The sequence below is a fragment of the Schistocerca cancellata genome, chromosome 9 (genome assembly GCF_023864275.1).
Source record: "Schistocerca cancellata isolate TAMUIC-IGC-003103 chromosome 9, iqSchCanc2.1, whole genome shotgun sequence".
NCBI classification, from domain to species: domain Eukaryota; kingdom Metazoa; phylum Arthropoda; class Insecta; order Orthoptera; family Acrididae; genus Schistocerca; species Schistocerca cancellata.
This window is the reverse complement of record NC_064634.1, coordinates 127,576,874-127,601,484: the sequence shown is the minus strand read 5'-3', so window position 1 is coordinate 127,601,484 and position 24,611 is coordinate 127,576,874.

The following is a 24,611-nucleotide window of genomic DNA, read 5'->3' as shown; positions in this document are numbered from 1 at the left end:
GTGTGTACAGCAATCTGGACCACCAGAAGGTGTCGCTGTATGGTGGTACAACATGCACTGTATGGTTTTCATGAGCAATAAAGGGCGGAAATGATGTTTATGCTCTCTATCCCAATTTCTGCACAGATTCCAGAACTCTCGGAACCGAGGTGATGCAAAACTTTTTTTGATGTGTGTATATGTAAGAATTCCAAGAATTAAATTTAGTTTGTTTCATCACAACATTAAGGAGCTGAAAAACAAAACAGATAAGCGTCTTGGATATCTAGCAGATGTGAAAAAATATGTAGCGATAGATGCTCTGTGCCCCTCTGAACACCCTTAACCATAGGAATAGAGAAACTAAATGTCAGTGATTACAGAGTAGTATCATTTTGGTATAGAGTGAACATAGAGAAAGGAAGAGATATTCATAGTCATTAATTCAAATAGTATCACGTGGGTAACACGTGTGCTCTCAGGCCATAACTAGCAGTTGTTCACATTCTTTGTTTACAGAGCATTTGACGTCGACATTTGCTTCAGAATACTGCTAATAGTATGTTATGACCCTTAGCCGTAGCATCCTTAAATGTAAATGTAAAGTTCGCGGTAAAAATATTTCTGTTACTTATAAGTCAGATACATGCACAGTATTTAAAAATCACTTTCTGAGCATTGCTGGTGAGTTAAATAAAAACTTAGTTTCTACACGGAACCATATAACTCTCTTGGAAAATGCCTTTCCGAGATAGATACTCCTCTGTGATACTGACAAGGGGCAGATTGAGTCCATAATTAAATCAATGAAGACTAAGGACTCTCATGAATATAATGGAGTGTCTAGCAGAATATTAAAGTACTGTGCTGCACGAGTTAACCCTGTACTTAGCAATTTTTTTTAATTTTTACTTTAAGAATGGTCAGTTGCCTGAACGATTGAAGTACTCAGTAGTAAAGTCACTTTATAAAAATGGAGAAAGGGATAATTTAGACAATTTTAGACCTAGTTCTATGCAGTCAGTGTTTGCTAAAGTTATTGAAAAGGCTGTGTGCGTAAAGATGATTGATCATTGTATTCCACATTACTATCAACCGTACAATTAACTTTTAGAAGTGGTTCAACAACTAAAAATACTATATTCTCTTTTCTCTGTGAGGTACTCAATGGGGTAAACAAAAGGTTTCGAACGGTAGTCATATTTTTTTTATTTAATTAAGGCGTTTGATTGTGTTGATCACAAAATATTGCTCCAGAAGTTGGACCATTACAGAATACGGGGAGTAGCTCACAACTGGTTCACATCTTACTTCAACAACAGACAGCAAAAATAATTATTCACAGTGTTGAGAATGGCTGTCATGTGGTGTCTGAGTGGGGCATAGTCAAATGGGGGGGGGGGGAGGGGGGAAGGGTGCCCCAGGGATCAGTGCTGGGGCCACACCTGTTCCTTATCTATATTTATTTCTACATGTATACTCTGCAAATCACATTTAAGTGCCTGGCATTTATATAAATGTCATGCCCTCTAGTATTACAGGTGATTCTAAAATATTTGTTTTCTGATGACACTAACTTGGTAGTAAAGGATGTTGTATGCAACATTGGTACAGTTTCAAATATTGCAGTTCGTCACATAAGTTCATGGCTTGTAGAAAATAAACTAACACTAAATCACAGTAAGACTCAGTTTTTATAGTTTCTAACATACGATTGAACAGAACGGGCATATGATTAGTGAAACTGGACAGTTCAAATTTCTAGGTGTTCAGATAGATAGTGAACTGTCGTGGAAATCCTACGTTCAGGATATTGTTCAAAGACTTAATGCTGCCATTTTTACTATTCGAACAGTATCTGAAGTAAGTGAGAGTTCGACACGGAAAGTAGTCTACTTTGCTTATTTCCATTCGCTTATGACGAATGGTATTATATTCTTCCCATTCTCAAAGGATATTTTTGGCTGAGAAACTGGCAGTTCGGACAGTTAGGGGTGTAAGTTCGCAAACCTTTTGTCGACCCCTGTTTACTAGTCTTGGTAGTCTGAAATTGGCCTCTCAGTATATATATTCATTACCTTCGTTTCTTGTTGTCAGCTTATTCCCCAAGAATTAGCAGCTTTCATTCAGTTAGTACTAGGCAGATTCCATTCTGCATTTGGATCGCACTTCCTTGACTCTTGTGCAGAAAGGTGTGCAGTATAATGCTGCACCCATTTTCAGTAACCTACCACAAGAATTCAAATATCTTAGCAGTGATCCACGCGCTTTCAAATCGGAACTGAAGAGTGTCCTCATGGGTCACTTCTTCCAAACTGTCGAGGAGTTCCTTGAAAAATGAAGCTGATTCCTGTTTTATATTGTTGATTGCGTTTACTTAAACTTATGGACTCACCTTTTTCGGGTTCATAAACATTTTATTTTATCTGCTATTACTTTTATGTTGTAATTTCCTGTACTGAGATGTTCCATGAGCTTGCAGATTTGCTCCTCAATTTGGTCCTACGGAACTAGACGTTTAAAATAAAATAAAAAAAATTACTAGAGTATGTCTGTAGATTTAACCCGCGCATTGCACTTGTTTTGTTCCGTTAGTGTCTTTCCATCTTGTTTTAAGAGATCTGACGATATCAGGAAGCCAAAACCGGTTATACTGAGAATTATATAGTGAAGTGCGAGGCCCGCCCGGATAGCCGTGCAGATTGGCACACCGCTTCCGAGCTTCGGGAGGAGCACCCGCTCCAGATGGATTTCGCCCGCCGGCCGGTGTGACGGCCATCCGGGATGTGGTTTTCAGGCGGTGCGCTCGTAACCACGGCCCATCTCAGTTGCACGATTCGCAAACACTCTGAAAACACTTTCACGTGGAATAACACTCGACGCAGACAGATGGAGCACACAAACTCCGACCTCGCGGGGAACGGGTGATGGCAGGAAGGAAACCCGGCCACCTCTACCATTAACATCGCCAGTTCCAGATTTTAGTGATGACTTCGTGAAGCTACGGGATACAGCCAGGAAAAAGAATAAGAAAAATACAGATGTTTCAGAGGTGATGGTCAATAATTCACACATGGGAAGTACAGCTAAAAAGCTCCAATAAACAGAGATCCACAAATCAACCGTTGTCGAGATACAACACATTTTCTATTGCGGTTCGTCAGTGTCTAGGAACACATACCATCTCTAAACGCTGATGTTCGAAATGTTCTCCGTGCGTCTGAAATGAACACTGAACTCGTCTCTGAAATGAGTTGTAAGTGCTCTCAGGCAGTCCTGGGGAATTGTATAAATGCTGGAAGGCTGCTTCAACCCGCAAGCGTAATTCCTCAACAGAGTTGACCTCGGTAGCGTAGACAAGACTTTCGACATGGCTCCACACACAGAAATCCATGGGATTTAAATGCGGAGATCTTCGAGACCATGGCAAAGGCCCTCCTCTACACATCCAATGTTGATCATACGTCCGAGTTAGAAGCCGGCGCACTCGTAAATTAGAACGTGCTGTAGCACCGTCTTGCATGAACCACATGTTCGGGCGTTGGTTCAGTGGGAAATCATCTTGTACATCTGGAACTACAGTCCGCAGGGCGTGTAGTCCAATTATGCGTCTCCGAGCAGTCCTGCTCAGACGTTCAACGAATAACGCTGTTGATGTCGCTATAAGTGTGTTGCATTAGGATCGAAATCAGCCCAAAAGTGAATGTTATGGTAGTTAAAAATACCATCATGGGTAAATGCAGCCTCATCCGTGAACAGAATATTGCTTACAAACAGGGGATTCAGGATACACTGTTGTTGCGCCCACTGGCAGAAATTCTCTCTAGAAGGGAACTCTGCATTGTTGAGGGCTTGTCTCGCTGCAGATAATATAGATAGAGTTGTACGTTAACCGGCGACCTAGAAATGACGGAGAGGCTCTGTCCCCACCGCAGCTGCAGTGGTCCACAACCCCACGACGACTACCACAGTCCACTTCACCCCTCTGCTGCCCCACATCGAACTTAATGTGCGGTTCGGCCCCCGGTTCACCCCCTCACGGAACGTCTCACACCAGACGAATATAACCCCTATGTTTGAACGGTAGAGTAATGGTGGTGTCCGCGTACGTGGAGAACTTGTTTGCGCAACAATCGCCGACATGGTGTAGCTGAGGTGGGCTAAGGGGAACAAGTCCGCATACGCCGAGGCAGATGGGAACCGCCTAAAAACCATCCACAGACTGGCCGGCTCACCCCACCTCGACAAAAGTCCGCGGGGCGGATTCGTGCCGGGGACCAGGCGCTCCTTCCCACTCCGGAAAGCCATGCGTTAGACCGCTCGGGCAACCGGACAGGCATGGATCGAGTACTTGCTGGTGTAAAATCAACCACACACTGCTATGACTCGGGACACACTGCTGAGTAGCAATTCTCCTTGTTGAAGTACTCGTACGTTCGTGTACACTACGTAACACCCATCCTCAACATCGGGTGTTATGGATCTGGGTCGATCTTCTCGTATATGATGTGCGAAACTCCCGGTTTCTCTAAGGCGCTGGTCTAACCATCACCACATGTCTCCTTCAACTGTTGATGAATTTCAATTGGTTTCACACCACGAAAATTCAGAAAACGAATGATTGCACGCTGTTCAAGTAAGGAAAACGTCGCCATTTTAAGTATTTAAAACAGTTCTCATTCTCGCCGCTGGCGGTAAAATTCCATCTGCCGTATGGTGCTGCCATCTCTGGGACGTGTTGACAATGAACGCGGCCTCATTTTAAAACAATGCGCATGTTTCTATCTCTTTCCAGTCCGGAGAAAAAAAATCGGAGGCCTTAGAACTTGAATGCACCTCGTATTTGCGCACGCGTAAACGAACAGGTAGTCGGTCCCAAAACTGGAGATACCAATGTAAATACCGCGGTATCCAGGTGCATTTACAATTGGTTCGCAAGTCGAATTAATGCCATGCCTCGGCAACGGTTGATTCGCGGACCTGTATTCATCAGTTTTTAGCTACTTTTGGCCTGTATTTTCCATTTGTAAATTATTGACCATCACTTTTGAAACACCCTGTATAATGAGGCACAAGTAAAGCGCGCAAAATGCCAAATACGGTCAGTGACTTTATGTTGAAAGCCCTCTGCTTTAGCCCAAATGCACTTCATCAGCCTCAAAGATCTGCCTCGTAGTGTGATGCATCTCTGGGTAGAAACTGCAAAGCATATCCTGAGTGAACTTTGCTTGGCGCTGGCCAGTAGAAGGCTAGGTGGTACAATTTGTTTTGCGAAGTCTCTTCCTTTCCTGTTGCTATGACGACTGGACGTGCCCATTTCCCTCCTATTCTTGTAGTGTAGATCCTTTGGCACAGTCAATTCGTTCTGAATTATGGTGAGATCATTGCTGGATTTCCACATCTGCGCTGCTTTTACGCAATTGTAAATTACTCGGCTTCTGGGGTCGTGAAGAATAAGATTTCTTTCTGCAGTACATTCTGCAATCTTATTTTACGTGGGGAATGTTACGTTTCTGCTCGCGTTTTCAACTTCTTTATAACATGTGGGAAACAATATATATTTTTTAATTTAATCATTCAAGATTTCAAGTGACTCATCTCAATGCTAAGACTGCTTCAAAAGTACTACTGTTGATTCCTGAATTTTGTGATTTTCTTTTTTCTATCGTCGCTGGTGGGGATGTAAAAGCACATGGTCTGATGTATTTTGTTTACCCATGAAGCATATCATCCTATGTATGAACTATGATTATTATATTGCATTATAGATGGGATTTCATCAATTTATTATCTTCATCCATGACCTTACTTAAATGAATCTCTCCACGTGTTCCATACCCACACAAGTGTTTACTCAAGAATTCCGTTATTGAAACTTATTCCATTCGTTTTTAATTGCATTTGAAGCTCGGGCGAGATTGAATTAAGCATAGCTCATTATCATTCTCGGCCATAATGGCTATGTTTGTGAACAGTGACTGGGTGGGATAATTATTTATTTCTAATTTCTGCTACCAGTCACTTTTTATTTTATGTTTAATCTAACATGATACAACGCGTTTCGAACATGTTCTGTTCATCTTCATTCGTCTATACATACATACATACAGAGAAATGTTACTTAAAAATAAACAATCTTATACTAGATTAATCTAGAACTCTTTGTCCATTGTCTGTTACTGTAGCGGCTGGTGTGGCATTTGGGGGGGGGGGGGGGGGAGGAGGGGGGCAGTGTACGGCTAGAAATCGAAATCAGTGATGTCTTCTGCTGGTTTTCTTCCTTGTGGTTGACTGGGGTATAATATCACAGCCTGTATACACTCCTGGAAATAGAAAAAAGAACACATTGACACCGGTGTGTCAGACCCACCATACTTGCTCCGGACACTGCGAGAGGGCTGTACAAGCAATGATCACACGCACGGCACAGCGGACACACCAGGAACCGCGGTGTTGGCCGTCGAATGGCGCTAGCTGCGCAGCATTTGTGCACCGCCGCCGTCAGTGTCAGCCAGTTTGCCGTGGCATACGGAGCTCCGTCGCAGTCTTTAACACTGGTAGCATGCCGCGACAGCGTGGACGTGAACCGTATGTGCAGTTGACGGACTTTGAGTGAGGGCGTATAGTGGGCATGCGGGAGGCCGGGTGGACGTACCGCCGAATTGCTCAACACGTGGGGCGTGAGGTCTCCACAGTACATCGATGTTGTCGCCAGTGGTCGGCGGAAGGTGCACGTGCCCGTCGACCTGGGACCGGACCGCAGCGACGCACGGATGCACGCCAAGACCGTAGGATCCTACGCAGTGCCGTAGGGGACCGCACCGCCACTTCCCAGCAAATTAGGGACACTGTTGCTCCTGGGGTATCGGCGAGGACCATTCGCAACCGTCTCCATGAAGCTGGGCTACGGTCCCGCACACCGTTAGGCCGTCTTCCGCTCACGCCCCAACATCGTGCAGCCCGCCTCCAGTGGTGTCGCGACAGGCGTGAATGGAGGGACGAATGCAGACGTGTCGTCTTCAGCGATGAGAGTCGCTTCTGCCTTGGTGCCAATGATGGTCGTATGCGTGTTTGGCGCCGTGCAGGTGAGCGCCACAATCAGGACTGCATACGACCGAGGCACACAGGGCCAACACCCGGCATCATGGTGTGGGGAGCGATCTCCTACACTGGCCGTACACCACTGGTGATGGTCGAGGGGACACTGAATAGTGCACGGTACATCCAAACCGTCATCGAACCCATCGTTCTACCATTCCTAGACCGGCAAGGGAACTTGCTGTTCGAACAGGACAATGCACGTCCGCATGTATCCCGTGCCACCCAACGTGCTCTAGAAGGTGTAAGTCAACTACCCTGGCCAGCAAGATCTCCGGATCTGTCCCCCATTGAGCATGTTTGGGACTGGATGAAGCGTCGTCTCACGCGGTCTGCACGTCCAGCACGAACGCTGGTCCAACTGAGGCGCCAGGTGGAAATGGCATGGCAAGCCGTTCCACAGGACTACATCCAGCATCTCTACGATCGTCTCCATGGGAGAATAGCAGCCTGCATTGCTGCGAAAGGTGGATATACACTGTACTAGTGGCGACATTGTGCATGCTCTGTTGCCTGTGTGTATGTGCCTGTGGTTCTGTCAGTGTGATCATGTGATGTATCTGACCCCAGGAATGTGTCAATAAAGTTTCCCCTTCCTGGGACAATGAATTCACGGTGTTCTTATTTCAATTTCCAGGAGTGTAGAATGCAGATAGATTTACATCAGTTATGTGTTACGAAAATAGTGTGGAAGTCGTTTATATGACGATTTCATCATCTTGCTGCATCACTTGCGTCACTGGAGTAATGGCGGAGCTGCACATTGTATTTTGTCACTGATTGCCAACGTAATTCACTGCACAAATTGCTTCGACGTACAAGAAAGCATTATGCACACGATAGAAGATGGTGGACTGTAGCATGTGCGTCTGTATCGATTATCGAGGTTTTGTGTCGATATTCTTGGTACTGACAGATTTGTAGTCAATTACCTACGTCTATGGAGTTAGAACTGGCTTAAGACTGTTGAAGAATTTTGAGTTTTTGAATTCGGTTATCTCATTAACAATATTGTCTCCATGCTTTGTATTATGTATGAAAATTTCCATTTCTTCCATGATATCCGTTTTTTTACTTTCGATTTCTAGCCATCCGCTGCCCCCCCCCCCCCCAAATGTCACAGCAGCCGCTACAGTAAAAAACAATGGACAAAGAGTTCAAGATTAATCTAGTTTAAGACTGTTTAACTTTAAGTACCATTTCTCTGTATGTATGTATAAACGCCTGAAGATGAACAGAACATGTTCGAAACTCGTTGTATTATGTTAGATTAAACTTAAAATAAAACGTGACTGGTAACAGAAATTAGAAATAAATAATGACAGCTCATTATTGTTTGGTTCAAGCGTTGTCACTTATATGTGTAAGACTACATTGTTGTGGAACTTCGAGACACGTGCTAGCAGAAAAGGAGTCATCGAGATCATTTCTGCTACCACACAAGCTCAGGGCTTTTCAGATTATTATGTAGCGAAGGGCGCAGATGGTACAATATTTGCACAAAGGGCAGATTGCTATGGCACGCCGCCTGGGAACGAGTTTATGGGAAATGGAGAACCTGATCAGCTGTTGGCGTGCTACTGTCGTGGGCACCTGTGGAAAGTGGCTGCAGCAAGGTGGAACCAGAAGTAGCCAACATAGTGGGTGTCCACGTCTCATAACAGAACCAGAAGATCGGAGTCTTGCCCACTCTATACAGCAGAATAGGTGGCGACCTGTAGCAGATGCGACGACAGTCTACAATTTTGACCAGCGCATTTGCTACGAAATTTTCGACTCTGTTATGGAGTTCATCTAATTTAGGAGCAGAAATACGTCATATTAATTTTGTATGAATAATACTTGTCCTCTTCTCGACGACACGAAGCCCAGGGAGCCTTTATTGTTATTGACGCTACTCTGAAATTAAATGTATTTTCCTGTGCTATCGACAAGAGCTATAGAACGATTCACAGATTCCAATTCTATATGCTTACTGCCGAGACAGATCTCCACTGCATTTTAGTACATCGATCAACTAAAGAGCAAGGAATAGTGGTTTATATAAATTTCAATTTTTTACGTCCATGCATGTATTAATAAAATAACGAGACAGTTTGTTAAACTGATAAAAGGATTAATAGTAATTGATTTAATGACTACATTACAACGAAAATACAGTTTCTTACAGAAAATTTTTTTAAAACAGTGTGAATGTGTATTTGAACTCGACCTTCCCATTACCAGTTCAGTGCTTACGCTAATGTGTCATAGACAATGTCAGTTCATTTAATCTTTTTGTAAGACGTCATAGCTTTAATGCCAACTTAGATTGCGGATTTGACTGATCTGATAAATTACGTAAGAAATAGAAATACGCAAGTGAATTCGACATTGCGTGCACGGATAACTTGGTCTATGACGCACGACGGTGACTGCAACTACGTATATTATATTCTGTCTACATTGTGGTGAGGTAGGCCTCTCTTTACACCCTTGTAACAATTTCGGTATGATGGCTCGATTTCGTGTAAAGTAACATGTGACCTAGACACCACTTAATTTAAAGTATCAGGTGAGCACATTGCCCCCCGCAAGCTCTCCAAATTAACTCCTGGAGGTTTCTTAATTTCGAAACATCATAATAATAGTGACCACTAAAGACAACCTACGATGTGAGACTATAAGCTGAAAAAGAATCGAAGTTTTCAACTAAACAGTTTATTTATGATCGCTTGGTAACGACTGTGAATCTGATTACGTTTTCCTTTTTATTTTTTTCCCAACATTTTTGTGCAGAAAGTAATACGTTTACCAAAACAAAAATTTCAGCAGTAGATATAATTTTGCCTTACTTGCATAAAAATATTTTTGTAAAGACGCAACTGCATGCAAAATCACTGCGTATTTCACTTTCTCCTCCTCCCGTCCTCTCCCTACCTTGCGCCATTTCACGTCTGACCCCCTTCCAACCCCTGCAAGCCACGTACTAACCACAAGGCTCACGCAGCAGGCAACGTAGCAAGCATGTGGAGCCCAAGAAGCAGCTGCGATTGGCAGGGGCCAACGAACTTGTGACGACATGCTAGTTGCCTTATCCGCCACATTTCGCGAACGCTCGGCTACGTGCAGGGCCCACAGGAAATCAATATTTAATTGAAAAGGTATCCATTAAAGGTCTCAATTTTGTCGTGTGGTACCGAGAACTTGCAGTCATTTAAGCACGCAGTCAAGAAGTATTAAACTCAGTCCACTAAATTTCGGGCATGCAGACGCGGTGGAGCATATAAGGCCGCGTTTGGCACCTTGTCGTCAGTCTTGTGACTCGCTCTGAAGATGGCCGGACGATACGCGGCCGAAATATCAGTTTTTGTTGTTGTTGTGGTCTTCAGTCCTGAGACTGGTTTGATGCAGCTCTCCATGCTACTCTATCCTGTGCAAGCTTCTTCATCTCCCAGTACCTACTGCAACCTACATCCTTCTGAATCTGCTTAGTGTATTCATCTCTTGGTCTCCCCCTACGATTTCTACCCTCCACGCTGCCCTCCAATACTAAATTGGTGATCCCTTGATGCCTCAGAACATGTCCTACCAACCGATCCCTTCTTCTAGTCAATTTGTGCCACAAACTTCTCTTCTCCCCAATCCTATTCAATACTTCCTCATTAGTTATGTGATCTACCCATCTAATCTTCAGCATTCTTCTGTAGCACCACATTTCGAAAGCTTCTATTCTCTTCTTGTCCAAACTACTTACCGTCCATGTTTCACTTCCGTACATGGCTACACTCCATACAAATACTTTCAGAAATGACTTCCTGACACTTAAATCTATACTCGATGTTAACAAATTTCTCTTCTTCAGAAACGCTTTCCTTGCCATTGCCAGTCTACATTTTATATCCTCTCTACTTCGACCATCATCAGTTATTTTGCTCCCCAAATAGCAAAACTCCTTTACTACTTTAAGTGTCTCATTTCCTAATCTAATTCCCTCAGCATCACCCGACTTAATTCGACTACATTCCATTATCCTCGTTTTGATTTTGTTGATGTTCATCTTATATCCTCCCTTCAAGACACCATCCATTCCGTTCAACTGCTCTTCCAAGTCCTTTGCTGTCTCTGACAGAATTACAATGTCATCGGCGAACCTCAACGTTTTTATTTCTTCTCCATGGATTTTAATACCTACTCCGAATTTTTCTTTCGTTTCCTTTACTGCTTGCTCAATATACAGATTGAATAACATCGGGGAGAGGCTACAACCCTGTCTTACTCCCTTCCCAACCACTGCTTCCCTTTCATGTCCCTCGACTCTTATAACTGCCATCTGGTTTCTGTACAAATTGTAAATAGCCTTTCGCTCCCTGTATTTTACACCTGCCACCTTTAGAATTTGAAAGAGAGTATTCCAGTCAACATTGTCAAAAGCTTTCTCTAAGTCTAAAAATGCTAGAAACGTAGGTTTGCCTTTCATTAATCTTTCTTCTAAGATAAGTCGTAAGGTCAGTATTGCCTCACGTGTTCCAGTATTTCTACGGAATCCAAACTGATCTTCCCCGAGGTCGGCTTCTACTAGTTTTTCCATTCGTCTGTAAAGAATTCGTGTTAGTATTTTGCAGCTGTGGCTTATTAAACTGATTGTTCGGTAATTGTCACATCTGTCAACACCTGCTTTCTTTGGGATTGGAATTATTATATTCTTCTTGAAGTCTGAGGGTATTTCGCCTGTTTCATACATCTTGCTCACCAGATGGTAGAGTTTTGTCAGGACTGGCTCTCCCAAGGCCATCAGTAGTTCCAATGGAATGTTGTCTACTCCGGGGGCCTTGTTTCGACTCAGGTCTTTCAGTGCTCTGTCAAACTCTTCACGCAGTATCGTATCTCCCATTTCATCTTCATCTACATCCTCTTCCATTTCCATAATATTGTCCTCAAGTGCATCGCCCTTGTATAGATCCTCTGTATACTCCTTCCACCTTTCTGCTTTCCCTTCTTTGCTTAGAACTGGGTTTCCATCTGAGCTCTTGATGTTCATACAAGTGGTTCTCTTATCTCCAAAGGTCTCTTTAATTTTCCTGTAGGCAGTATCTATCTCACCCCTAGTGAGATAAGCCTCTACATCCTTACATTTGTCCTCTAGCCATCCCTGCTTAGCCATTTTGCACTTCCTGTCGATCTCATTTTTGAGACGTTTGTATTCCTTTTTGCCTGCTTCATATTAATAGTATCAGTAGAGGAAATCAGTAATACCAGTAGAGGAAATTTTATTTGCGCGGCTGCATGTCCGAAATTTAGTGGATTATTCATTACGCCGTGAGAAGTTGGAAATGCACAGTATAAACTCGTCTGAAATAGTGAGTCGTTTCCCGCCAGAGACGGCTGCTGGCACTCGTAAGACGTACAGTGCCACATGCTGTGACGTAGGCGACACGGCCTCTCCTTCCCGTGGACCTCGAACAGATTCATGCCCCGCCCCTATCACTCGACTCATAAAACGTCAAAATAATTTAAATCGTCGTAGCCGAAGGCCCCATAACGACTGCACTGTGTGAACATAACTGCCACAACTACACCCCTACATCCTTCATTCCTTCTCCGACTGCGACAACTTCCAGCACGATCACCGTCCGTGTCACACGACCAGAATCGTGCTAGAGCGGTCTGAGTAGTATGATAGTGATCTGACCTTCATGCCTTGGACATCAAATTTGCCTCATCTGAACCTGATGGAACACACCTGGGACTGCATCGGGCAACAGTTTCGTGCGTACAAAGCACTGGCTCCTAATTTTCAGGAATTTCATGACTTGTTGGTAATCTGTTGCCACATACCTCTGGAAACCTACCACAGACTTGACAAATCGATGCCACATAGAATCTCTGGTGAATTGCGTTCCAGATGTGGATCAACACGATATTAACCAGATAGTCATACTATTTTGGCTCATCAGTGTAGGTCAACCAAGGAAAGGATGGTCATAAACTTTATGAACAGTGAACAGGAAGATGCCTAATTCCTGAATGCAAGCGGACGACGAAGAAACGTTTTTGATATCACAGTGTGAACATGTGTACACTGTTGTACTCTTCCTGCAGCTGCAAAACTACGAGGGGCCTTCAGTAAATCATGCAATACATTTTCTTTATCAGCCAATTTCGGTTGAAAAAATGCGGGATCTGTTGTGAAATGTTGTGGAATATTCCCGCTTCTGCCACTATTTTTTCAAGAAGTTCCAATAGGTGGCGACACAATTCATAGCCTTCAAAATGGCGTCTGTAAAGGACGTGCGTTCCATGCAAAGAGCTGACTCCGAGTTCCTTTTGGCTGAAAGCGAAAGCATCGCGAATATTCATAAGCGCCTGCATAATGTCGACGGAGACCTGGCATTGAACAAAACCACGGTGAGTCGTTGGGCGTGGAGTCTGTCATCATCGCAACAAGTTTGCGCTAAATTGTGCGATCTCCCGCGTACAGGCCGGCCGCACACAACAGTGACTCCTGCATTGTCGGAACGTGCGGACACTCTCATTCGAGGTGATCGACGGATCAAAATCGGACACCTCGCTGCTGAACTAGACCTCTCTGTTGGTACTGCTGACACAGTCATCCACTCAAACGTTTGTGCACATTAAGTTTCTCGCCTCCTAACAAAGACCATAAAGAGGAAGGACCACCTTTGCAGAATTTCTCGGGCGTTACCACACTGATAGTGACAATTTCTTGTCGACCATCGTCACAGGTGAGGAAACACTTTGAACCGGAAGCAAACCGGCAGTCAATGAAGTGGCGCCACACCACCTCTACTCCGAAGAAAAAGAGATGGCGACGGTCTTCTGAGATTCTGAACGGGATATTCTATTTGATGTCGTCCGTCATTGTGCAACGATCAACTCTGAAGTGTATTGTGCTACAAACAAGTAGCTGAAGAAACGACTTTAGCTTGTTCGTCGCCACAAAAATCCAAAAGATCTTCTCCTTCTCCAGGCCAATACAAGGCCTCAAGTAAGTCTGCGCACCCGAGAGGAGCTCACAAAACTTCATTGGACTGTTCTTCTTTGTCCACCCTACAGAACGGAGCTCGCGCCTCCCGACTACAACCAGTTTGAGCCAGTGAAGGATGCACTGCACGGGAAACAGTACGTGAATGGTGAGCAGGTTATTGACGCAGCAAGCCGTTGGATCCGACGTCGACCAGTAGAGTGGTACCATGAGGACATACAGACCCTGCCAGTAAGGTGGTGCAAGGTCGTCGAACTGAACGCAGATTGTTTTCAGAAATAGGGTTTTGTAGCCAAAGCTGTGGGGAATAATATGGTGTAATGGAATCCTGAATAAAACCAAACTGGTTTCAGAAAAAAGGTGTTGCACCTGTCATTATGGTGTGTTCATAGATCATGATTTTCCTACAATGTCTTGTCACGGTTCGTGCGACTTCCCCTGTCGGAGGTTCGAGTCCTCCCTCGGGCATGGGTGTGTGTTGTCCTTAGCGTAAGTTAGGCTAAATTAGATTACTTATTGTGTAAGCCTAGGGACCGATGACCTCAGCAGTTTGGTCCCATAGTCCTTACCACAAATTTCCAATTTCTTACGATGTTTTGGTGTTTGAGGCTTTTTGGCAGTGTTGTGCGAGTAAGCTAATGCAGGTTACGCTTGGGAGAAGGTAATCGAATAAGGAAAGCAAGAATTTTGAGAGTCTTATTTTTCCCCTCCGTCTGCTTCGTGTAGCAAGAAACAGGGATGCCTACCACATCCATTTTCCGAATCAGCGCTATGTTTTGCAACGACATGTCATATCGAGGCTTCGCAAGATTTTCGTCATCGCTTGGGTAATAGGCAGGTAGGCAATGACTTGCTGCTATTCTACATACACGGACGTCTTCACATTCTAATTGTGCTAATGTCTCCCAGAGGCGTTAGTAGGACTGGCAGTTACACAGCCGACGTTCTCCCAGTAACGCCGGAAAGGCGGCAGTCCGTTGGTTCAGCGGCGCAGGTCGCCGCGTCCCGCTACGCAGGAGTTCACACCTAGCGTCAAAGTGACGATAGACCACCGTTCCTAGCACAGTGCCGTTCCCAGTACAGTGCCGTTTCGCCGGAATGCTTCTGTGAACGCAGCACGATTTGTTTTTCTTTATACTTACATACTGACCACGAACCTAAGTAGAAGATCATAACAGGAACCATAGACAAAAAAAACTGGTAGAAGCCGACCTCGAGGAAGATCAGTTTGGATTCCGTAGAAATGTTGGAACACGTGAGGCAATACTGACCCTAGGCTTATCTTAGAAAGTAGATCAAGGAAAGGCAAACCTACGTTTCTAGCATTTGTAGACTTAGAGAAAGCTTTTGACAATGTTGACTGGAATACTCTCTTTCAAATTCTGAAGGTGGCAGGGGTAAAATACAAAGAGTGAAAGGCTATTTACAATTTGTACAGAAACCAAATGGCAGTTATAAGAATCGAGGGACATGAAAGGGAAGCAGTGGTTGGGAAGGGAGTGACACAGCGTTGTAGCCTCTTGCCGATGTTATGCAATCTGTATATTGAGCAAGCAGTAAAGGAAACAAAAGAAAAATTTGTAGTAGGAATTAAAATCCACCGAGAAGAAATAAAAACTTTGAGGTTCGCCGATGACACTGTAATTCTGTCAGAGACAGCAAAGGACCTGGAAGAGCAGCTGAACGGAATGGACATAGTCTTGAAAGGAGGGTATAAGATGAACATCAAGAAGAGCAAAACGAGGATAATGGAATGTAATCGAATTAAATCGGGCGATGCTGCGGGAAATAGATTAGGAAATGAGACGCTTAAAGTAGTAAATGAGTATTGCTATTTGGGGAGCAAAATAACTGATGATGGTCGAAGTAGAGAAGATATCAGATGTAGACTGGCAATGGCAAGGAAAGCATTTCTGAAGAAGAGAAATTTGTTAACATCGAGTATTGATTTAAGTGTCAGGAAGTCGTTTCTGAAAGTATTTGTATGGAGTGTAGCCATGTATGGAAGTGAAACATGGACGATAAATAGTTTAGACAAGAAGAGAATAGAAGCTTTCGAAATGTGGTGCTACAGAAGAATGCTGAATATTAGATGGGTAGACCACATAACTAATTAGGAGGTATTGAATAGAATTGGAGAGAACAGAAATTTGTGGCACAACTTGACTAGAAGAAGGGATGGGTTGGTAGGGCACATTCTGGGGCATCCAATTTAGCATTAGAAGGCAGCGTGGAGGGTAGAAATCGCAGAGGGAGACCAAGAGATGAATACACTAAACAGAATCAGAAGGATGTAGGTTGCAGTAGGTACTGGGAGATGAAGAAGCTTGCACGGGATAGAGTAGCATGGAGAGCTGCATCAAACCAGTCTCAGGACTGAAGATCACAACAACAGACAATACGAAAACCAACTCGCGCTTTTCTCACATGACGTGCAGATAACCATGGATCAAGGCGATCAGGTAGATACAGTACTGACTTCCTTAAACCATTTGATTCAGTACGGCAGCAACACTTAGTAATGAAAGAACGTTCGCAAGGTGCAGAAAATGAAATGAGTAATTTAATTGAGAGTTTCTTGATAGGGAGGCCGCAGCTTGTTATTTTGAACTAGCGAACCCAACAAAGCCTCGCAATTCCTAAATATGTATGAGGACTGGGTATACGCCCTAACCTCCTCCTCCCCCCATTCCTCTCTGTTCATCTCCTCCCCCCTCCCCCGTGTCCTTCGTCCATCTCCTCCTCCACCACCTCACTCCGACCTCTTACGCCTGTATTTGACCTTGAGGCCTGTTTATTGTTATTACGAACAAGAAAATTGAGTTTGTGTTAGATGACGATCAGTTTGGCTTTAGGAAAGGTAAAGGCGTCAGAGAGGCAATCCGGTTTTTGCGGATGATAGTGGAAGCAAGACTAAATAAAAATCAATACACGTTCACAGTATAACCTCCCAACAGATATATTCCGTAACCTCCCAATAAAAATGTGACTAACCACCCAATAACGATGTGACTCATATATAACCTTTCAAAAGAAATCTCATAATGTAACCTTTCAATAATTAATTGACTGAGAATCTAAACTAGTAAATCTGGACGTCAGCAGTGCTGCGTCATGGCCCTGAAAAATCATTCTGAATAAACTGAAAATTCTTACCTCAATGATGTTGCCGGATAACGCGTATGTATCTGATCCTATAAGAAATTTTTCTGACACAGCCTAGTGCAATGCTGGCCACTAGATTTTGTTATGTATGAATAACAACTGATTTTCTTTACGATAATCGACATGACTATGGATAGAAGAAATTAGTAAAAACTTTAAATTCAGATGACTGACTGTCTTTATAAGAGAGATTATTATTAAAAGATTTTTGAAAACATTTACATGGTACTTTGATATAACAATAGTACAAAAATCAGTTGTGGCAATTAACATACGCTCGCGGCAATGAAGAACAATTAATATTTTGCTTTTACCTTATACTACATCGCTCAGGCACCGCCACCGTTCTCCACGACCGGCCTTGGTAATTCCATAACTCTACTGCTCTTCTCGCGCTACAAAACACCGATACTGTACTGCATTGTCCGAACTCCAGGACACGAGTGTTCTCTGTGAGCTGTACAACTCGACAACTGCTCTCTAAGAGCGGCCTGACCCAACCGCCCGACTGCGAGCTACTACTGCTACTGCTGCCGACACTGCTCTCTGGTCTGCGATTCTATTGTAGCTTACATATCGCAGGCAGTGCGTGAACCATGGAGGTAAGAATAAGGGGAGATGGCGCTACGTATCCCAGCCGTACTACGTTTTGAAGCCATGGGGGCGTGGCTCGCTGCCATGACACTCTGACCAAAACATTGCCAGTGTGCTATAGTGCTGCGTGTATTACAGTCGCTAATTGCACCATATACGCATGTAACGTCATCAGATTGGTTGTTTCAAAGTTTTTGTTTAAAATAAAATCTCATAAAGGCGAAATTACGCGTTTCTTCTGATTAAAAATAGTTTTTAATGTAATATTACGAATAGCTAGCCTTCAATGTAAACGATACAATTTTGTTAATTCAGTAATAAACGTGTATCACAAACTAAATAATAGAAACTGAAAACTGAGTTAGCTATACCCTCGCTCCAAAGCCCCATAAATACATCTTGTTTGTAATACGTACTGGGACATTTCAGTTACGTTACACTACTGGGAAACACTGTTCATTACCACCAATATTTACTGAAATACGGTACATAGAATGGCAAATCTACAAAGTGTCCTGTTTAGTCCTATACTTTACGCCAGTTAATGTAGTGTTAGCTTTTAATTTGGTACATGATGAAGACAAAGTGAGTTACTCAACACTTCGATTATCGACGATACGTACGTATTATACTGAAACGTGAACTTGAAAACTGAGAATTTAAGTCTTTGAATTAACATACCTTTTGCAAATGTTTTGGGTGTGTAGGGAAAACTGATGGTACAGCATTTTCTCGGAGCCTTACTGTTGAAAGGGAAGTTCGGTCTATGTCCTCTTCTCGGAAATGCTGAGAACATATAGTGCTCCATTTAGACGCACGCCAATTCTTCCTCCTCACGGCATTCTCCCACAGAGCTTTCCGACTTTCATTTTTAGGAAACCTAAAATCATACAGGTGAAAAACACGCTATAGTACAAGTACCGATGTAGCACACGTTCATTCACAATGAAGTTGTAAAATCACACTTAACGAGACAACTTACACATGAAATGTTATTCCCTTCGATTTCGCATCATAATCAGAACGATTCGTTCATCCGAACACCACACAAGTCACCATAATAGCGCAAAATCTTTCCAAAAGCGAGCGACAAGCCTATGCACACAAGCTTACAGCAGCAATGTTTTGGTCGGATTGAGATGGCTACCCTCGGCTTCACATAGCTTCACAGCTGTGACGTCACGGCGTCTCCCTCTATTCTTACCTCCATGGCGTGAACAATCCATCGAAGTTACATCTGCTCGGGTGCGCTAGCAATAAATTCCTTAGTCATGGACCTCTTACAACAGGATTGGTCGACCTGGAAAAAAAGTTCGACAATGTAAAATGGTGCAATATGTTCGAAATTCTGAGAAAAATAGGGGTAAATTATAGGGAGAGATGTGTAATACACAATATGTACAAGAGCCAATAAGAGTGAATAATAAGTGTGGAAGACCAAGAACGAAGTGCTCGGATTAAAAACGGTGTAAGACAGGGATGTGGTCCATCGCCCCTACTTTTCAATCTGCACATCGAAGAAGCAATGATGGAAATAAAAAAAAAAGTTCAGGAATGGGACTAAAATTCAAGATGAAAGGATATCAATGATACGTTTCGCAGAGGACATCGCTGTCCTGAGTGAAAGTGAAGAAGAATTACATGACATGCTGAATGGAATGAACAGTCTAATGAGTATTGAATATGGGTTGAGAGTAAATCGAAGAAAGACAACAGTAATGAGAAGTAAAAGAAATGAGAACAGCGAGAAACTTAACATCAGGGTTTATGGTCACCAAACAGAGGAAGTTAAGGAATTCTGCTACCTAGGCATCAAAATAACCAATGACGGATGGAACAAGGCGGACATCAAGAACAGACTACCACTGGCAAAAAGGCATTGTTGGCCAAGAAAAACCTGCTTGTATCAAACGAAGGCCTTAATTTGAGGAAGAAACTTCTGAGAATGTGCGTTTGCAGCTCAGCATTGTATGGTAGTGAAACATGGACTGTGGGAAAACCGGAAGAGAAGAAAAGCGAAGCATTTGAGTTGTGGTGCTACAGACGAATGTTGAAAATTAGGTGGAATGATAAGGCAAGGAATTAGGCGGTTCCGCGCAGAATCGGAGACGAAAGGAAATGTGGAAAAATCACTGACAAGGAGAAGGGACAAGATGACTCGGCATCTGGTAAGACATCAGGGAATGACTTCCTTGGTACTAGAGGGAGCAGTAGAGGACAAAAACTGTAGAGGAAGACAGAGCCTGGAATACATCCAGCAAGTAATTGAGGACATACGTTCAAGTGCTACTCTGAGATGAAGAGGTTGGCTCAGGAGAGTAATTCGTGGTGGGACACATCAAACCAGTCAGAAGACTGATGTCCAAAACAAATAAATAAATAAAATTAAAAAAAACAGACCTTCATTGGGAACTGAGGTTGCTTGAAACAAATGGGAAAATCGGCGGAGATCTTAGGAATACGGTGTATGACAGAGACCTCTCCAGCTGCTATCAGTGAGGACAGTAGCTTCAAAGGAAGTATTTCACTTAGAGCTAATCTTCAAACGGGGAGGATTACAAAGTTTCGGACTATTCAGAATCCGTAGTAGTTTTCTAATTATAAGCCGATAAGCCATCATTACATCTCGCCTATTTTCTGTAATACTCACAGCAAGGAAAAAAACAAATCTGCATATTGTTGTGTAAACATTTTTTTAAACATAAATGTTATTGTTGTTGTGGTCTTCAGTCCTGAGACTGGTTTGATGCAGCTCTCCATGCTACTCTATCCTGTGCAAGCTTCTTCATCTCCCAGTACCTACTGCAGCCTACATCCTTCTGAATCTGCTTAGTGTATTCATCTCTTGGTCTCCCTCTACGATTTTTACCCTCCACGCTGCCCTCCAATACTAAATTGGTGATCTCTCTATGTCTCAGAACATGTCCTACCAACCGATCCCTTCTTCTAGTCAATTTGTGCCACAAGCTCCTCTTCTCCCCAATTCTATTCAATACCTCCTCATTAGTTATGTGATCTACCCATCTAATCTTCAGCATTCTTCTGTAGCACCACATTTCGAAAGCTTTATTCTCTTCTTGTTTAAACTATTTATCGTCCACGTTTCACTTCCATACATGGCTACACTCCATACAAATACTTTCAGAAACGACTTCTTGGCATTGAAATCTATACTCGATGTTAACAAATTTTTCTTCTTCAGAAACGCTTTCCTTCCCATTGCCAGTCTACATTTTATATCCTCTCTACTTCGACCATCATCAGTTATTTTGCTCCCCAAATAGCAAAACTCCTTTACTACTTTAAGTGTCTCATTTCCTACTCTAATTCCCTCAGCATCACCCGATTTAATTCGATTACATTCCATTATCCTCGTTTTGCTTTTGTTGATGATCATCTTATGCCATCTTTTCAAGACACTGTCCATTCCGTTCAACTGCTCTTCCAAGTCCTTTGTTGTCTCCGACAGAATTACAACGTCATCGGCGAACCTCAAAGTTGTTATTTCTTCTCCATGGATTTTAATACCCACTCCGAACTTTTTTTTTTGTTTCCTTTATTGCTTGCTCAATATACAGATTGAATAACATCGGGGATAGGCTACAACCCTGTCTCACTCCCTTCCCAACGACTGCTTGCCTTTCATACCCCTCGACTCTTATCTGGTTTCTGTACAAATTGTAAATAGCCTTTCGCTCCCTGTATTTTACCCGTGCCACCTTCAGAATTTAAAAGAGAGTATTCCAATCGACGTTGTCAAAAGCTTTCTCTAAGTCTACAAATGCTAGAAACGTAGGTTTGTCGTTCCTTAATCTTTCTTCTAAGATAAGTCGTAAGGTCAGTATTCCCTTACGTGTTCCAACATTTCTACGGAATCCAAATTGATGTTCCCCGAGGTTGGCTTCTATCAGTTTTTCCATTCGTCTGTAAAGAATTCGCGTTAGTATTTTGCAGCTGTGGCTTATTAAACTGATAGTTCGGTAATTTTCGCATCTGTCAACACCTGCTTTATTTGGGATTGGAATTATTATATTCTTCTTGAAGTCTGAGGGTATTTCGCCTGTCTCGTACATCTTGCTCACCAGATGGTAGAGTTTTGTCAGGACTGGCTCTCCCAAGGCTATCCGTAGTTCTAATGGAATGTTGTGTACTCCGGGGGCCTTGTTTCGACTCAGGTCTTTCAGTGCTCTGTCAAACTCTTCACGCAGTATCATATCTCCCATTTCATCTTCATCTACATCCTCTTCCATTTCCATAATATTGTCCTCAAGTACATTGCCCTTGTATAGACCCTCTATATACTCCTTGCACCTTTCTGCTTTCCCTTCTTTGTTTAGAACAGGGTTTCCATCAAAGCTCTTGATGTTCATGCAAGTGGTTCTCCTTTCTCCAAAGGTCTCTTTAATTTTCCTGTAGGCAGTATCTATCTTACCCCTAGTGAGATAAGCCTCTACATCCTTTCATTTGTCCTCTAGCCATGCCTGTTTAGCCATTTTGCACTTCCTGTCGATATAATTTTTGAGACGTTTGTATTCCTTTTTGCCTGCTTCATTTACTGCATTTTTATATTTTCTCCTTTCATCAATTAAATTCAATATTTCTTCTGTTACCCAAGGGTTTCTACCAGCCCTCGTCTTTTTACCTATTTGATCCTCCGCTCCCTTCACTATTTAGTCCCTCAATGCTACCCATTCCTCTTCTACTGTATTTCTTTCCCCCATTCCTGTCAATTGTTCCCTTATGCTCTCCCTGAAACTCTGTAGGTTCTTTCAGTTTATCCAGGTCCCATCTCCTTAAATTCCCATCTTTTTGCAGTTTCTTCAGTTTTAATCTACAGTTCATAACCAATAGATTGTGGTCAGAGTCCACATCTGCCCCTGGAAATTTCTTACAATTTAAAACCTGGTTCCTAAATCTCTGTCTTACCATTATATAATCAATCTGATACCTTTTAGTATCTCCAGGGTTCTTCCATGTATACAACCTTCGTTCATGATTCTTGAACCAAGTGTTAGCTATGATTAAGTTGTGCTCTGTGCAAAATTCTATCAGGCGGCTTCCTCTTTCATTTCTTAGCCCCAATCCATATTCACTTACTATGTTTCCTACTCTCCCTTTTCCTACTCTCGAATTCCAGTCACCCATGACTATTAAATTTTCATCTCCCTTCACTACCTGAATAATTTCTTTTATCTCGTCATACATTTCATCAATTTCTTCATCATCTGCAGAGCTAGTTGGCATATAAACTTGTACTACTGTAGTAGGCGTGGGCTTCGTGTCTATCTTGGCCACAATAATGCGTTCACTATGCTGTTTGTAGTAGCTTACCCGTACTCCTATTTTTTTTGTTCATTATTAAACCTACTCCTGCATTACCCCTATTTGATTTTGTATTTATAACCCTGTATTCACCTGACCAAAAGTCTTGTTCCTCTTGCCACCGAACTTCGCTAATTCCCACTGTATCTAACTTTAACCTATCCATTTCCCTTTTTAAATTTTCTAACCTACCTGCCCGATTAAGGGATCTGACATTCCACGCTCCGATCCGTAGAACACCAGTTTTCTTTCTCCTGATAACGACGTCATCTTGAGTAGTCCCCGCCCGGAGACCCGAATGGGGGACTCTTTTACCTCCGGAATATTTTACCCAAGAGGACGCCATCAACATTTAATCATACAGTAAAGCTGCATGCCCTCGGGAAATATTACGGCTGTAGTTTCCCATTGCTTTCAGCCGTTCGCAGTACCAGAACAGCAAGGCCATTTTGGTTAGTGTTACAAGGCCAGATCAGTCAATCATCCAGACTGTTGCCCCTGCAACTACTGAAAAGGCTGCTGCCCCTCTTCAGGAACCACACGTTTGTCAATAAAGAAGCAAAACAGTATGGGAGAAACATATTTGTTTAACGGTTCATATGCCCTCCTATCGTTGTTGAAAATGACTGCGAGAAAGAAATTAAAACCGCACATTTTCAACGCACAGCACAGCATATTCTTCCTCGTAATCAGTTTTAAGAGAAAGCAAGTACATTGTCGATTGAAAATTATGTATGGTATGTCCTTGCGAATGGTATTGGAGTACCGTGTAAAAAAGATTGCTTACGAAACACTCGTGTGACAGTATTGCTGGAGTGTGTGGGGCACATACCGAATAGGACTAACTGGATGTATGGTGGGCGTATGTTTTCCTGGGTTGCCAGTCGTTCGGTTTTTTACCTAGCTGTTCGACATTTCAGGTCCTCGTCTGGTACCGAAGTGTGTGTAGTTTTGGTACCTCTAGAATTCCATTCATACCCCCTGTTTATTTATTAATTTGCAAAATCGAGTCGATATGATAAAAGCAGAATTATGCATTCGTTTTAATCCCAAGTTTGAAAAAACTAACGACTTTCACCAAAAATTTAAAGATAACCAAAATTTGTTGAAAGTTATAAAACAACGATGGAAATGAAACTCCGTGTGGCTAGGACTTCCCGTCAGGTAGACCGTTCGCCTGGTGCCAGTCTTTCGAGATGACGCCACTACCGCGACTTGCGTGTCGATGGGGATGAAATGGGGATGAAATGATGATGGTAAGGACAATACAACACCCAGTCCCTGAGCGGAGAAAATCTCCGACCAACCGGGAATCGAACCCGGGCCGTCAGCTATCACATTCGGTCGCGCTGACCACTCAGCTACCAGGGCGCACAAAACAGCGATAACAAATATATTTTTTAATGATTGCTGTTTTATTGTGTTCACACTAGCCCTCAGCTCAGCAAATCGTTTCATCAGCCACTGT